The sequence below is a fragment of the Ictidomys tridecemlineatus genome, chromosome 3, assembly GCF_052094955.1.
Source record: "Ictidomys tridecemlineatus isolate mIctTri1 chromosome 3, mIctTri1.hap1, whole genome shotgun sequence".
NCBI lineage: Eukaryota > Metazoa > Chordata > Mammalia > Rodentia > Sciuridae > Ictidomys > Ictidomys tridecemlineatus.
The window spans coordinates 92955043-92967937 of NC_135479.1; the positions used below are offsets into that span (position 1 = coordinate 92955043).

Sequence of the window (12895 nt, forward strand, 5' to 3'; positions counted from 1 at the left end):
ATTGAGATGAGGGTTTTTTTTTTTTTTTTTTTGGCTTGAATTCAGCCTGCCATCCTTTTAACACTCTGCTAAAAGGCACAAGTTCTCTACAGGCTTATTTATTTTTCACTTTAGAACTGTGCACTCACACAAAAACCTGCCTACATAAATCTGCAACTTTTCTTTTTGAACTGGAAGTTGAATGCAGACCATGACTTGTGCATATAAAAAAAAATGCAGAAATAATGCCCCCCTACCGAGTAAGTATTTTTGTTTTTCATGAATCAAGCCCAAAGTTATTTAAATGAATTCTAGCCTCATCATGGTAATAGAATATCATTTTTTTTGGTATCTTAAAAATACTGATGCATGGAAGTAATTTTAGTGGTTACTTGACCAAGTTTCTCATACGTGTTCAAATTCTAATAACACAAAGAATAAAATGGATAAATTGTTTCATGATAACAGATTTTCTCAATCAACATGAAAATAGACTTTTTGCTGTTTACAAAGCACTATATTTTTCATGATAACTCTGAGAATCTAGAAAAGAGAATTTTATGGGTACTATTCCTCTGTTTACGTCGAAAGCTCTATAGTTGATTAATCAATCAGCAAATCTCTGAAATTTTAATTTTTGAAGTTGGGTGTTAATTTAGAAATTCTATCACACTAAGCTGGGCACATTTGTTTGAAAATAAAAGCTTTGACTTTCGTGTATGTTTGGCCATAGCACAGGCAGATTAAAAATACAGTTTATTGTGGTAGATATCTAGGTTTGGTTGTAAGTAAAAACATTTAGTGGTTTATTTTTTGTTGTTGTTGTTTGTTTGTTGTTTTTGGACTTCAAACTTAAGCACCTGATTTGATCAATCTTTCTATTTATTTGGCACTGTAAAGAGACTTCATTATGCCCACAGATATATTGGGAAGAATTTTGTTAATATTAGTGTTAAATTGTTGGAGATCTGATTTTTAAAAAATTTTTTTTTGGTCTTGGAGTAATTCAGAAAATTTCTGTTTGAAAAATATCATTGTCTTTTGAATTCATGTATATGTAATTACAATATAGTCAAACCATAAATCAGAATCCCCATAATTACTTATGGGGATTCCAAACTTTAAAAATTATTTTTGGTGTTTTCTATTGGCTCTGTGATGATAAAAAAAAAAAAAGAAAGACAAACAACTAAGCACTACTACTTCAAAGAAAATACCGCTTTTATAATGGTTTAGCAAAGTAATAATAATATATATAATCAAGTTAGGTAATTGGGTTTTATACCTGGTTTTAGGGATTCCTCCAAATTTAGTTATATTATTTGAATGTAAAAAATTATTATAAAACATAGTAAAAATAAACTATCATTTTGCTAGATTTTTAAAATATTGTAAGTATTTTAGCAGTAGCTGTGACAGTTATTTTAATTATGAGCACCACTCTAAACAGGATTGGCTCTGCAAAGGGAAAATCATGTTTCATTTTTTAAAAACCAGAATATAACTCTGTGTACGGTTCATGCTTAATATATTATGTTTTTTTAATACTTGCTGAGATACATGCTCATATTTAGTACTTTAATTTCTAAAAGAAAGTAATACATTTAATGATTTAAAGGCTAGTATCTCATGGAGAAAAGACTAAAAATTTTGATACTTATTTTTATCAGCTTTGTTTGCATTTTTGCAGATAATAATGCAACTATTGCTTTGATACTTTAGGCATGAAGTCATGATTACAGAAAGCAATGTAAAGACGTAGCTCACCAATTTATAGAGAAGATGAACATTATATTACAATATAAGTATTATTTTTTAAGTGACTATTCTGATGAATTTCTAGGGCTATAAACATTTTGTCTACAATGATCAGATTCTAATATTTGAGCAACCTGGTTTCATAATAATGTTTGCCTTATCTTAACTGTCATAGTTATTCGAATGTAAAAAGCAAAGTCAGTGAGAAGAGACATTAAAGGTCAATTTACGAGTGGGCAAAATGAGGTACAGAGTAAGGTGAACTTGCACATGATTTTTTTTTATAGATTTTGAATTTTGGAATAAGAAGAAAGTAAGGTTTAATCCAAGCGCTTTGTTTTACAAACAAGAATGTTGAAGGCACAAATTCAGAGATTTCCCAAGGTCCTACAACCAGTCAGCAGTCCTCAGAATAAGTTCCCTACCTCCCAGACCAGCCTTCTTTCCATTCTCCCTGACCTGCTCATTCACATCAAAATCAATGCCTCCTTGGATGGTTACATTGGTTGGAAAATAGCCTTGTGCTGGCTTGGACCCAGGGAGCTTTGGAGAGTGAGTTGGTCCTCCTTACCATGCATTTGTTTCTTGCTAAAACATTATATACGAACTTGTGGTGCTAGGATGAGCAAGAAATGGCAAGATAAAATTCTTTCAAAATTAGTAGCAAATATAAAAAGCAGATTACTTGTGTTTTTTATTGCATCCACCACTAACCATGCTACTGTCTGGAAACAATTCATATAAACCATGGCCTGGGAAGCAGGGAGATAGAGAAAAATATTTCTGGAATCCAGCCAAGGAACGAAGACTGTTAATACCTGTTATGTCCAAGTCTGGGGGAACAGAGAGAACGAACTATCATATAATCAAATGGGAGTCCACCCAATTCTCTTCCTTGCCAGAATGTTCTTCACTTTTGAATGTGCTTTCACACCTCTGTGGAAATCTCTCATGCTCTTACTTCTAAGAGGCACTTGTTTTCTTTGTAGACCTAAAAACTTCTTGTTCAACCTTCAAAACCTAACTAGATGGATAGCCTCGCTCTGTAATTTTCTTGAACTTTTTCTCTTACATCAAATAAAATTTAATGTTAACATGCAACACATTTTATTCTAAATTATAACTATATAATGGATATTTGGAAAATATCCATTCAGTATCATGCCATCAGAGAATGTCATATTAGCATCTGCTACCTTTTTACTTACATATAAATATGAACATATATGCATAGTATGCATGTTACACATCTCATATGTAGTTAAAATCATCCCTTTTATATGATTTTTAATTTATTTTGCTTTCTTACTCTCATCTTATGAGCATTTACCTTGGAACTATGGCTTTTATTTTGGTAATTCAATAAGTCCTTTTTGAATTGCACAGATGTGGGTTTTGGAAATAAAACTGGAGGTGGTGGGAAAGAGATTAGAAACCAGCTATTACAGTGTCAGCAAGAACCTATAAAAGATAGAACCAGAGTAATGAAAGCTGGGAGCAGAGACGGTCAAAGGCTTCGGTAGTGTCAAATGTGTAGAGAGAGGTTAAGTGGGGTGAGGATCCTAATAGACCCTGAGCTTGGCAGTTAGTAAATTGTTAGTGATTTGTGAAGATGGTTTAGAAGTGGAAGGGAAAGATCCCATCTACTTTCATATTGTTTTTAATCTCAAAAATATGAATAATGAGAGACATGGGGGTTCTGGTGCAAATACTGAGAGGCTGGACCACATCTGGCATTTGGAAGAAGAGCAAAGGTGCTGACGGGTGGCTGCCTCTGCTGGTGTAGTGGGCGAAACTTCCCCATCCTGCAAGAGAAAACTACTTAACACTCTGCGACACTCAATGCAAAGTCAATGCAAGTATATTATATTATTCAAAGTTTATTTACTAATTACATAACTAATATAAAGTTATAAAAATTGATAATAGAGTTATAAAAACTAATACAACAAAACTTGCTGAGAAAGTAAGACAAGACTGTTCCTTACCTTTAAGGAAGAGTCTATAAGTATTTGTAAAATAATAAATTAAGAAAACCAGGTATAAGCTTTTTATTTAGATTCATAGTGTTAGCACAAAGAAGTCATGGAGTTGACAGTGTTGAAGCAGACTGAGTTGAAGTAGAGGTGAGAAAGGGAAATTTTGAATTTCATTTTATTCTATTCTTTGGTGTTTACAATGATTTATCACATACACGTGTAACTTTTATAATAAAAAGTACAACAAATAAATGAGCCAAGTGTGTGTAATAGAAGAAGTATCATGCTTTGGCTTTCCAACGCTTCAGGGTTCTGGTTCAGGTTAGAGACTGAACTCTCAAGCATACAAGATGGCTGAGGAGTCAGAAATCCTGCTTTCTACCCTCATTTTCCAGATCAGTTGGACTTTTTTTTTTTCATTTTTTAGAATTGTCATATTCAATTTTGGTTGAATACAATGTTCTGCTTATATTTTCTCTTTCCCTCCCTCCTTCCCTTCCTTTTTTCCCTCCCTATCTCCTTGCCTGCTAACCTTCCCTCCTCCTTCCTTTCTTCTTCGTCTCCTCTCCTCTCCCCCTCTCTTTTTCTCATCTCTCTTCTCTTCTCTCTCCTCTCCTTTGTCTCTCTCTCTCTCTCTTCTTCATTGCTAAAGTGCAGAGTACACTCAACTTTCCTTATTTGTGAATACATTCCAAGAACCTCAGCAAATCTTTGAAACCCCAGATAACATGGAGCAACTTATATATACGTTAGGTCTCTTTCTTATACATCCATACCTGTGATGAAGTTCAACTTATGCATTAGGCATGGAAAGAGATTAACAGCAATAACTCATACTAAAACAGAAAATTATAAAATAGTGTGTAATAAAAGTTATGTAATGTAGACTGTTCTTCAGAATATCTCATTGTACTAGAGTCACCCTTCTTGTGATTCTGCGAGTTGATCTGAGGCCTTCATGAAGAGGTGGCAGGAGGTGAATGACACAGTGTCAGGCTCCTACTCAAGAGGATCACTTGCTTTGCCTGATCTTGTGTCCATGAACTTGATGTCACTGGGGTGGGGATTGCATATGCAGTGTGAATATGCAGGACAAACGGATGATCTACTTCCTTGGGCAGGACAGTAAGATGACTTGAGACTTCATGACGTGATTCAGAAGAGCATGCAATTTAAAACTTATGGACTATTTATTTCTGGAATTTTGTGTTTAATATTTTCAGACAGTTGTTGACTGCTGGCAACTGAAATTGGGGGAAGCAAAATTAGGATAAAGGGGATGAATGTACATTGATTTTAGATCAGGACAGTGTCTATTTTTTTCTGTAACTTGTTGTGGTCTTGATCTTGGCATAACTCTAAACATCTTGGTAACTCAGTTCTCACATGTGGAATGAGACTTCACTGTTTTCCTAGAACTGTTTCAAATACAAGAACTGTTTCAAATACAAGTTAATCTGCATTAAACCCTTGAAAAAGAAAAATCTATAATGGTGCCCAAAGATCTCAAAAAGACATTACAAGATTTTAGCATTCATCCTTGAATAATTTCTTAGTAAAAGGGGAATAGATGGATACTTTTTTACATGATAAAATATTCATATTTCAAATATATTTTTTTGTATATGAAGAAACTTTAGAACATGACTTCCACCACTATTAATTTTTTCCCCCTGGAATTAATAGTGCAATTAAGAAACTAAAATAAATAATAAGAGGTTAAAGCATTATAAGAAATTGGAAAAATTATCATTTGGTAGATAATAAAACGGTATATTAAAAGAACCTCAGAAGATAAAAATGAAAAATAATTAGAAAACTAAGAGAAGGTCAAATTCATGTTTTGATTAAAATACATTTGCTTAGGTTCTAGAATGTTTTTTCTTCCTTAATGTTTATTTATACCACTTTTTCTACGAACCATGCAATTATGACTCATTGATTTAAAATTGCTTTTTACGTAAATTAAGAGAATTTTTAGCCCCAGTGAATGAGAAGAAAAAGGAAATAACCTTGGGAAATAATTCCAAAAGTAGGTTTTTTAAAAAAATAAAATAAAAAGATCCATCAAAACAAGAAGAATCAGAGCAGTGGAAAGAGATTAGTAGTTTCAAAGCTTGAAGAAAGCAAGCAAGATCCATAGAGAAAATGGTCTGAAGAAGGTGAACGTGAAATAGACTGTGGAAGGAGCATTAGATATGGCTTTAACAAGGCTACGGTCATGCTTGGTAGAGTAAATTCCGTAGAAAGAAGAGGCTGAAATGAATTATTCTATCTTAACAAAGGTGAGGTTGAGAGAGAGATCTGGAAACTTAAAGAGACAAAGTTGTAGTCAGATTTTTTTGTGAACAAAAGACTTGACAAGAACAGTTTTAGAAGAGAAAAAAATTATTGGAGGCGCACAGCAGTTTTAGAGGTCTTAATCGATAGATGGCCAACTCCATTGGTCTGGGCCCAAGATGAGACAGAACATCATGGTAGAAAGGTGTGAGAAAGCAGCTCAGGACCCAGCAATTGGAAAGCGGAGACAGAGCTCCACTCACCAAGGACAAATATATACCCCAAAGGCACACTCTAATGACCCACCTTCTCCAGCCACACTCCACTTGCCTGCAGCCACTCCCCTCTTAATCCCTGTCAGGGGCTAATGTACTGATTAGGTTAAAATTCATAACCCAATCATTCCACCACTAAACTTTATGAGCTTTAGGGAACACCTCATATCTAAACCATAACACGAGGCCATTATGAGTAGTATTAGTATTAGTATTATTTACAATGGGGATTTTTATAAGTGGGAAGTAGGAGAGTTTTAAGATGATATATCTTGGAGAAGTGAAGTGAAAGCAACTAGTGGTAAAAACAGTGTTAGTTTGGTGATGATTGAGGGTCATTCTCTCAGAGATTGTCATCAAGAAGGTCCATCTGCAAATACATGACCACGAATCTTGCTTTTATCTACAACTATAATACACTAATTAAAATAATGATAACAAAGAAAATAGGAAAGAGATTAGTAGAATAGACAGGTGGATCGGGGAGGGAAGAAGTGAGAGAAAAGGAAGGGAATGTAAAGGGGAATAAGATTGATTGAATAATATACATGTACAAATAGGGCATTATGAGCCCAACTATTATGGTAATTATAGTGCACCATAGGGAAAAAAAAGGAGAGAGAGAAAGTGAAAAAGAAAAGAATGTTTGGGAAGGGGGATCCAGCTTCCAAGGTTTTGGAGGCCTTGGATGGAGTTGTTTGTTTGGGATGGATGCTACTTATGAAAGATAGAGTGATAATCAGAGTCTCTGAATGCAAATGAATGTCTGTAGGAGAAAAGGCTGTCTGCAGAATGAGTTGGCCGTAACCATGGGTTAGATAGTTAAGCAGAGTGGAAGAAATTTGCTAGACTATTGCAAGTAATGCTGTGGAATATCAAATATAAGAAGGATTAAACATTTTTTTTGAACAGGCAAGGACCTTGTAGAGCTAAAAAAAATGCAATATCAGCTATCCACTAGACTTAAAAAGTGAATTAACATGTCTCTTTTTTGTCTGATCACTTTAATCTGGATGACAAACTTTTATACACTATTGCTGGGAATATAAATTAATATAGCTATTATGGAGAAGAGTCTAGAGGTTCCTCAATAACTAAAAATAGGTCTATCATATGATCAGCTACCCCACTTCTGGATATATATGCAAAGGAAACAAAATCAGCATATCAGAGAAACCCCTGCATGCCCACATACATTGCAGCACTGTTCACAGTAGTAAGTATATATAATCAGCTTAGATACTTCATCAGTGGATGAATATGGATAAGGAAAATATGGCACATACACACAATGAAATATTATTGAACCCTAAAAAAGGAATGACATCCTATCATTTGCAGAAAGAATGGATGAAATTGGAGGGCTTTATGTTCATGATATAAGTCAGACACAGAATGATAAACATTGTATATCATCTCTCATATGTGGAAGCTAAAAAATGTTAATCTGAATGTAGGAGAGTAATTACTAAAGACTTGGAAGGAAGGGGTAGAGGGAAGATAGAGGGTGGTTGCATAAGGGGACCAGAACCTAGTTAAATGGAATAATCTTTAATGTTCTGCAGCACAATGGGATGATCACATTTCACAATACATTATATATTTTAAAAATAACTAGAAAAGAAGAGCTTGAAAGCTTCAAAGACAAAGTAATGATCAGGAGATGGAAAAGTTAATTACCAATGAATTGATCATTACGTATTATACACATATATTAAAATATCATAGTTCAACGGATAAATATGTACAATTATTACATGTTAATAAAAAATTTTAGTGGCTGGGAGTGACAGTGGTGGAGCATTTGCCTACCATGTAAGAGATACTGTGTTTGATTTCTAGCTCCAGAAAAAATTTTAAAAATGTTTTAGAAGATGGACATGCTAACTACCTTGTTTACATGTATCAAATTATCACACTGTACCCTAAAATATGTACAATCAAAATAATAGTAATTAATAAAAAATAAAAATTAATTATGCCCCGATTCAAAATTACTTCAATTTTTTTCAGTCAGAGTTTGGTCAAAATAAAGCATGAATATTGTTTACCGTTTAAAAGTAATTCTTTTTATCTTTCTTGAGAATTTTCATTCAGATTCATTTCTTTGTTGCTTATGCGCAAGCTCTAGAAGGCTTTTTCTTCATTAATGTTTAGTTTTACCACTCTTCTTACTAAGGATGTAATTTTGACTCACCCAAATTAAAATGGGCTTTTACAGAAAAGTCTCTTTATCTCAAAAAATGCCATTGTGTGTGAATTCTTTTAGCCTGACTTTGACCCGTCTAAGAACACCTCCAGTGCAAAACAATAGCTTAAAATTCTTGGCAGTTGGATAATCTTGAGAGCCATGCACATTTCTGAGATTCTTTTACAGTCTTTTAAGCATTTTATTTTTATATAGAACCTGGCATATGTTAGCTTAATTTTTTTTAAAAAAATTTCAGTGCTGGGGTAGTTTAATTTTTCCTAATGATTTGACCATGAAAAAAGCAGTCTTCTCTCACTTTAAGATAGACTCTGTAGATTCTGCAATGAAGTACTTCCAAGTTCTTAGCCCTAACAAGAGTAGTGGTAGAGAAAGACCCAATTGAATTCTGGTTTCAGCACTAACTGGGAGTGACTTATTTTCTGCATCTTGGTTGCTATACCTTCCAGCTTGAGATGACTTCATTTTCATCCATAAATTCTTATAGCTGGAAGCCAGTATTAGTTTCCATTGCTGCTGTAACAAATGACCATAACATGAAATTATTATCTTATAATTCTGGAGATCAGAGGTCTGAAATGGGTCTCTGAGCTAATATCAAAGATGGATGAGCAAGGCAGAGTTCTCTGTGAGTTCTAGGAGAAGATCTACTCCCTGGTCCCTTTCAGCCCTTCCGGGTTGCCCCATGGCTCTTTCCATATTGAAGGTCAGCTGCATCATTCTGATCATTGCTTTGATTAGCCTCCCTGTTTTACTTAAAATAAACTTTTTGATTACAGTAGACTCATGAGGATGATCTAGGGTAATCTCCTACCTCTTTTCTTAACCACCACTGTAAAGCCCATTTTGCCCTGTAAGTAAGCAGCCTCTTCATAGACAAAGGAATAGAACGTGGGCATCTTTGATGGAGAGGTGAAGAGACCAGAAAGGACACTAGAGATTTCCATCACCTCACTCCACCATCTCCAGGAAAAGATGTCACTTTTATGAAAATTCTTCACATGGGAGCTTTCTTCCTGAGTTTATTTGTATAATGAATTACCTCTCTAAAATGATCAAGTGTACAGTTCTATTAGTATGCTTGAACACTAATTAACAAGGACACTTGTTCTTATTTCATTTGACTTTCATAGGTTTTGTCCATCAACAACTACGCGTGGAACTGATGATTCTTTGCCACTGCAGCATCTTACTTTTATTTCCTACATATGGCTTCACGCTAACCAAAAGGTTAGATGCTACAATTATTTATGCTAATCTCAATTTGCTTTTGTGCTGTCGACAGTACAAATAAAGCTGCAGAAATTGATTACACATCACTGACAGCAGAAGCAACATACGGTTTCATCAATGAAAAAACCGAGTCATGTAAGAGCTCAATAGTGTGTACAGCCTCATGAGAATGACAATCAAAACCAAGTTGTAATGATATGAATATGTATTGGGTACCTCATCCTGCTTTGGTAATTTTAATAATCTGTAAAAAGATAAGTGTAAAGGGAAGAATTTCTGTTTTTATTGAATACTCCTTTTTAAATACAAGGAATTCCTATTGGCATTTGAAGTACTTTTATGTTGCTTTTCTTGTTTTGGGGTTCTATTTTTCCAAAGTCATTTGATCTGATCCTAGGAAGAAAACAGATAAATCAAAATTTAATATGATTTATCATCACCCAATAGATAAATCTTAACTAAGTTTAATAAGGATATTGAAAATTCCAATACATAGACTTGATTTTAAAAAATTTAAGGTTACCTTAAAAAAATCCATAGTGCAAGACATGTTCCTCTTATTTTAGCACTAAGTAGATGACAAAATCATCTGATCATTAGATTATATTACAAGGCAAAATTTTAATAAAACTTCTGGGTTCTGAAATCAAAATTCTCTGTTCATCTGGCCAATAAACCTTCACAGACTTGCTTTCTGCCTCTTCTTTTCCAGTAAGAAGTTACCAGAGTATGAAATCTCAGCTCTCCAGGGAAAGAGAACACAGAAGAGAAAGTATCACCTTCCTGCAGCATTCACTATGAGTAAAGAAAAACCTCACTGCTGTACCTCATTCTGCAGGAGATAGATACCCTCTGTGTCTTTTAGCACCCAGATTGCTTAAATGAGTGAGGAAATCCATAAAAGTTTTGAATTCTATAACTAGGTATTCCGGTTGCCCAGAAGAAAATCATAAAATGTGGGCATTCTAAATTTATTTGGGTAAGTAATCTTAATGAGGAAATCTTGTTAATAATAAATAAAATGAGGTGCAATATGAAAAAGTTATGATATTCAAAACTGTATTTGGTTGTTTAAATTGGACTGCATTATTTTGCTCTGCAGCTTGCTTGGTAATGCGGTACTATGTCATTTGGATTCCTTTTTAGTGAAACACGGATTGGATATTTAAACACAAAGAATGCCTACATTATCCAGTTACTTCATGCCTTTAGACTCAGGGCTGTTCTTTCTTAGGCATGGTGACTAGAATCTCTGATCAGCCTATGTCCAGAAGGAAATTAAATGAAGGCTGATGCTCACACTCTAAGCCATCGTATCCTCTTTTCAGATGGAAATGATAAAATTGAGAAGATCTATCAAAAAAGATGAATGTTACCAAGGTAACATTTTAAATGATTGTGTTTTAGTGTTTGAGTCTCCTTTACTCATAAGCTGGCTCTTCTGGATGTTAGGTGTGAATTTCCTGCAAAGTATTAGTGATAACATAAGAAATCAGACATAGTATCAAAACAATTGTTAACCTAAACATAATCAATCTGTGGTTTGAAAGAGTTGGTCTTAACTAAACTCCTAAACACAGCCAGAAATTACTTGCCTCAACACTTTTAACATGTTTGGTGACGATAATTGATTATGCTAGAATAGGGACAGTCAGACTGCCCACAAATGAGACGGGCGTCTTTGGAAAATTTCAGAACTGCTAGTGTAAGATCTGAGAAGGAAAATCCAAATTAGAATCTTTTCCCTGACTAGGAATTTGTTCCCCCTTCTGTTTAACATTCCTTATTCCTGTTTGTTATTGCTATTCTTTATTACTATGTTTTCGAGACCTAAAACACTTTGATTACTGATTTTATTATTACTATTATTATTATTATTATTATTATTATTATTTTCTGACCACCTTCAGTCTGTAACTTTGTTCTATTGTGCATAATAGTTAATAAACCCAAAAGAGGCTGAGAAAAGGAGGAATGAAACAACCCATACTACTATCTTCACTGTCATCTTGAAGGCCCAGTAAATTATTTTATTTAAAAAAAAATCATTTTGGGGCTGGGGATGTGGCTCAAGCGGTAGCACGCTCGCCTGGCATGCGTGGGGCCTGGGTTTGATCCTCAGCACCACATACAAAACAAAGATGTTGTGTCCGCCGAAAACTAAAACATAAATATTAAAAATCCCCCCCCCCTCTCTCCCTCTCTCTTCCTCCCTCCCTCCCTCTCTCTCTCTTTAAAAAAAATCATTTTGGTTTAAAAAAAAAGTTGGCTGAATCAACTTTATCAAAAAAAGTTTGGATGCTTCAACTGTAGACAGCTGGACCAACATTTTTCAACCAGATCAGTATGGAAAATATCTGCATTACTTTCTCAATGTTGGTTGAAAACGTCATGTAATTTAACTTTATTATAAAAAATAATCAACCATCATCCTATGTAATACAAGACAGATACTGCAAGTTCTCATATATATTTATGTATGAAAGCTAAAAAAGTGGATTTCATAGATGCAGAGGGTAGAATAGTGCTTACTAGAGGTTGGGAAGAGTGGAGAATGGAGAGGGGATGGTTGACAGGAACCAGGTGAAGCTGAATAGAAGGAATAATTTCTAATGGTCTATATCATAGGAGGGTAACTATGGCTGACAATAAGTAATTAGTTAAAAATGGTACAGAGAATTCTGTTCTCACCATGAAGAAATGCTGTTATCTATGAGAATTACCCTGATCTGATCATTATACATTGTATTATGTATATACATGTATCGAAATTTCACACTGTACCCTGTAAATACATGCAATTGTTATTTGTCAACTAAAAGTTTCAAGAATTAAAATAAAGAGATCAACTTTACATTTACACATTGTTGTGCAAAACTGAAAATAAAACAATAATTACATGTATTTTTATTTTCAAACCATATATATATATATATATATATATGGGGTAAAATATTCCATATGCTATTAGTTCTTAAAATCTTAATATTAATGTTTGTTTTTACTGTGAATGTTTTTTAAACTATTAGAAAAATGGACAATATATAAAAGTATTGACCTTTTTTTTGGTTCCTTTTTTTTTTTTTTGTGGTAGCACCGGGGATTGAACCCAAGGCCTTATGGATGCTAGGCAAGCACTCTACCAACTGAACTATATACCCAGCCCCAGATTCCTTTGTTTT

The 12895-nt window shown here is 34.1% G+C and overlaps 1 long non-coding RNA gene across 1 annotated transcript in view; it reads left to right on the top strand.

The window, feature by feature from the left end:
• The window catches only part of LOC120883951 (uncharacterized), a 37555-nt gene extending 24988 nt beyond the window's left edge, over positions 1-12567 (top strand). Inside the window, exons 2-3 of the long non-coding RNA XR_013435708.1 lie at positions 9614-9710; positions 10426-12567. This is a non-coding gene — a long non-coding RNA (uncharacterized LOC120883951). The remainder of the gene's footprint in view (positions 1-9613; positions 9711-10425) is intronic.
• Positions 12568-12895: the final 328 nt, after the last annotated feature.